The following is a 5,378-nucleotide window of genomic DNA, read 5'->3' on the forward strand; positions in this document are numbered from 1 at the left end:
CCCCCTCCCGATAACTTCAACACGAGGGGGCCGGGGTCGATATACCCCCTCCCGATAACTTCAACACGTGGGGGGGGTCGATATACCCCCTCCCCGATAATATTATTTTCCCATGTACGTATGTCGTCGTTGTTGATATAAACCCCTCCCGACAACTTCAACACGTGGGGGGTCGATATACCCCCTCCCCGATAACATTATTTTCCTGTGTATGTGTCGCGTCATTGTCGATATAACCCCCTCCCGGATAACTTCGACATGAGGGGCGGTCTATATATATACCCCCTCTCGACCGTGATAACTTATACCACGGCAGCACCCCCCTCGGCCCTCTCGCTCGACCAAAACTCTCGAGGACACCCAAACCCTAGAGAAAAAACGATGTTGGTCTCCTACCCCCTCCCGTCGCGCCCCTACCCGACAAACTCAATCAAGGCCACCCAAATTTACCAAGTTAAAAGAGCGTTGTCGTCGAGGCCACCCCAAACCCTTGAAGCGTTGTGTCGAGGCCACCCCAAACCCTTGAAGCGTTGTCTAGGCCACCCCAAACCCTAGAGAAGCAGCATCGAGGCCACTAACATGATTCCTTATTGTGATTAGCTAGCTAGTTCTATGTTTTCCACTAATATATATCCATCTGTACCATGTTTGAATAATAATTGACATGTTGTAAATATTTGCAGAAACTATTGAGCACCCCCGAGACGAAGCAACAGAAGCGATGTTGGGGGACATAATCGCATAAGGAAGTGATGGAATTGCGTCATTTCTCAATGACACCGATGGTCAGGAAGGACTGGGTGAAGAAGAGGGCTATGTTCATGATGGCTCCGGTCCATTAATGCCGGTACAAGAAGAGGGCTATGTTCATGATGGCTCCGGTGACCCAATGGAGGTACAAGAAGGAGACCGTGCTGACTGCTCCGGTGACCGAACCGAGTCCGGCCAGGTATATATATATTAGTTAAGCCCGTGCTGACTAGTTAATTGATGCATTCATTGTTTTGGTATATGTACACATATTAATTAACTCTCATCTTTCTTCCTTTTTCTAGCCCTCCGGATCGAGCACAACTTCGGTAAGGAGACGAGGCCCGAAGAAAAAGTTGAGCTCGGATGAAAGGTTTGAGATCACAGCAATCGCGTCCGACGGTGAACCGATTGAACCCATCCAGGCAAAGAACGCATTTTCTGCTCAGTGCGGGGTTCTTGTTAGGGACGAGATCCCGATCAGCATCCACCAATTGTATAAGCCTAAGGAGGAAGACCCTGAGGTGTCTTATGTCAATGATATGCAGAAAGATGATCTTTGGACTGAGCTGAAGGCAAATTTCACCCTACCGCCAGAGGAGGATCCGGAGAAGCCAGTTAAAGAGCAATTAATCAAGTATTGTGCTCTTAAGAAGATGGCAAGCCTATTCAGGAGGTGGAGGAAAGAGCTGAACAAGTTTGTCGACAAAGAAGAGACACCAGAATTCATCGACAAATATGAGAAGATCAAAGATCACTGGCCCGCACTTGTGGCCCACAAGACATCGGAAAAGAGTAAGAAGATGTCGGTGACAAACAAGCAAAATGCTGCAAAGAAGCAGTTTCACCATCGCATGGGGTCAGGTGGCTAGCTCAAAGCCCGGCCTAAGTGGTCCAAGGCTGAGAATGATCTGCTTGATAAAGGGATCGAACCAGAGACAATGAACTGGCCAGACCATTGCCGGACTTGGTTCTTCGGGGCTGGCGGAACCTTGGACCCTGTATCAAGGAAGTGCCGTTGGACGGACGAGCAACTAAAAATACCAGTCAAGAGGCTTCAACACTATATCGATGCAGCGCAGCAAGGGACGTTCGTTCCAGACAGGGAGAAGGACGAGCTCAAAATGGCCCTCGGGAATCATGGGCACCCTGGACGGACACGAGGCATGTCAGGCTCCATTCCGTGGAAGGTTGGTTTTCCAGACGCAGGGGGTTACAAAACCCAGGAGAGGAGGAAGAAACTGGAGCAGAGCCAACTGCAGGCGCTGCACGAAAGGGTAATGGGGCTAGAGGAACGAGAAGTAGATCGCAGCAAACGACCTGCCGAAGCTTCCCCCGAAGCTACCCTGCCATCTCAGCGGAGAAGCAGCGTGGCTTCCACTGAGCTGCTTCAGCTGGAGCATGTCTTGACGGCTCCTGCCAGCTATCCCGTGGATACTATCACGGAGTCTCAAAATTGCCACATTATGACGCAATGGATTAATTTGAAGGTCAAGGTGGCTGTTGGCTCTGTTTATCCTACCGAACCCGGTGCAACTTTTCACTACCGGCCCATTCCAGAAGGATATGCTAGGGTGATGGTGGATGAAATAATGGAGGGATTTGCGGACCTCCAGCTTGACCACCCTACCGGTGAAGGGGAGACTAGGCTGGGTTCTGCTCTGAAGACTCCATGCCTATGGCGGAAGGAGGTCATCAACCTTCCGAACTGGACGCCTCCGCCTCCTCCTCCTCCTCCGGCGAGTCAGGGCACTCCGCCTCCTCCACCGCCTCCTCCTCCGGCGAGTGACGATCAGGGCACTAGGCCTGCTTCTCCGGCGCGTGGCAGCACTCCGCCTACTTCTCCGCCTGCGCCGGCGCGCCCAAGCAGCCAGCAGCCTCCTCCTTCTCCACCTCGCCAGCAAGGGCGGAAGAGACCCGCCACCGCCCCGGCTGCTCCGACGCGTCGTAGTCCTTCCCCTCCGCCTCGTAAGCAAGCACGAAAGAAGACAGACGCCGCAGCCGCTCCGTCTGCTCCGGCGTCTAGCAGTACAGCCAGAGGCGGGAGGCAATACAGATACGGTCCTTCTCTCAAGCCTCTAGAGAAGTGACCATACAAGAGGACCGAGGAGGAAAACGCGAATATCGTGCAGGCCGAAGTGGACGACTTCTTTGAAGGGTTGAAAGCAAAGAGACATCCACCTCCAGAGGAGAAGGTAGATCCGGTGAAAGCAAAGTGCACTCTCGACGCCCTGAGGAAACCAGCAAAGTCTCCGCCGAGAACCAACTATGAGCGCATTACTGAACAGACATATCTCCAAGCGGAGCGGTTAAGAAGTACTGTCAGACATCAAAGGTCAAGAGAACGAGCAGCTACGAAACAAATTTCCCAACTCGGCGAACAAGCAAATCAATCGTGCCCCCCGCTCAATGTGTCTAGCGGCGACATCGCGCTAATGCTCCAGGGACGATGGCCGGTTATGGCAATCTTGCAGATTACCTGCCTGACGATCAACTTCCTGATTTCATGGAGGTGGACGAACACATATACGAGTACAGGAAGCCTCTCGTCAAAGATGAAAAATCTCTAACAACGACGATGCGAAGATTCCATAATTGGTACATGAAAACCTGCAGAGAGTCTGGGGGGACGAATAGTTTGTATCTGAGAATTAAAGAGGAGCACGACCTCGTTGGAACTGATCTGTTACATGTTCCATTTGAGGAGTTCTTCGAGTTCTTCAATCAAAAGGCCCTCGATAAATTAACGGTCTTTTGCTACTGTTTATAAGTACTATTTCTGTCATTAAGTCTCTATATATAGCTCAGCTGTTTCATTGCATGTATTTATAATTAATTATCCTCAATATATTAAGCAGATTGAAGATCGTCGAGTGCAGAAAACAAGAAATGTATGATATTGGGTTCATTAACACAAATATCATAGATGAAATTCAGGTTAAAAAGCATGCCGAAGAGGCCGAGGCGAACTTGCTACAATCGTTGATCAAAAATCAAAACAAAGATACCATACTCTTTCCTTACAACTTCAAGTGAGTGTTACTTTCGTGTGCATATTCGGTTTCCCTTATTACTCGAGCGAGGTTATAGTAATATAATTGATGAGTTATGCATGCGTGCGCAGCTTCTACTATGTTCTTCTGGAGATTAAGCTTGAGAGGGGACTAGTTAGACTCGAGACGAAAAGATTCCGAAACCTATGCGGACATGACTAAATTGTTCAACAAGTAAGTTCAATCGATCATTATCGCACCATATCGACAACTTTTTGTTCATTTCCTGATATCTCAAGTAATAATGATTATTTTCTTTGTCTTGCAGGGTTTGGAAACAGTTCACCGCAGAAGCTCCGGGACTGCCGAAGGAGCTGCGATATACATACCCGAAAGTAAGTACTACTGGCTAGCTAGTTGCGCGCATCTCCCGTTGATTCTATAGCTATACTTTCATCAATGCCATTTATAATGCTTCATTATCAGTTTGATTGACCTCCGTTTCTCGTAAAGTGCTTGTGGCAGGAACAAGGGAATGATTTCTGTGGATACTACGTATGCGAGTTCATCTACAACACGACTTTGAAAAATAAGCGGGGCTACTCTAAAAGACAATATGAAGTGCGTAAGCAATAATATTCACAATTTCATTTTACTACACCATCATTTCTGTTGAGTTTCATTCATATATATGTATTAATTAACCCCCTTCTTCAAATTAGACGTGGCAGATGCGGAATGAACTCCTAGAACAAGATCGCATGAAAGCAATTCAAGAGGAATTGGCGGGATTCTTTCTTGACCACGTCATCAATAAAGCCGGAGAATACTATGTGGAAGTTGATTTCAATTGCTAGGGGATTGTAAGAGATCTTACATATTGTATATGTATGTAACCAATAGCGTCGGATAGATAATACGAAAACTTGTTTTTCGACCAATCTCTCGGAGAAGGAGAGGTCGATCGATCACTTCTCTCGGTATGCATGACAAAATTCTGTACTTAATGGTTCCCTTCATTTTCCTACTAGCTAGCGTGTCGAGGGCCTCTCTATGTATAGTACGTAGCGTCGACCAAGCACGGACATAAGAGGGGACACTTCTCTTTATTAATTAGCTAGCTAACACAATATATGAAACACCTAAATTAACCCCCCAAAACCCCCAACCCCCCCCTTAAAAAAACAAAAACCCCGGCCACTGAAATGCTGACGCGTGGATGCCTTTTGGTCCCAGTTGGTGCCACCAACCGGGACCGAAGGCCCTCTTGCCTGGGCTCGGCGCACCGAAGGCCCTCACTGAACATGTCCCGGTCCGTGTTAGAACCGGGACTAAAGGTTTAGGGCATTAGTAACGACCCTTTAGTCCCGGTTCATGAACCGAGACAAAAGGCCCTCACCAACCGGGACTAATAGGTGTTTTTCTACTAGTGTATGTGTCCCATAAATCTTTTCATAAGTATACATGGAGTATGCATCCCACATATGTCGTAGAATTGACGTTCCGACAAGTGTAATTTGGATCGCAATACAAGGCAGACGTCATATCTGAGGTCCCTCCCGAGTGAATAATCCGTTCGCTGGGGCAGAGAGCACCAAGCAAACCAAAACTTTCGTACGTTGAACCTCTAACCCC

This window comes from Triticum dicoccoides, chromosome 7B (genome assembly GCF_002162155.2).
Source record: "Triticum dicoccoides isolate Atlit2015 ecotype Zavitan chromosome 7B, WEW_v2.0, whole genome shotgun sequence".
Taxonomy (NCBI): domain Eukaryota; kingdom Viridiplantae; phylum Streptophyta; class Magnoliopsida; order Poales; family Poaceae; genus Triticum; species Triticum dicoccoides.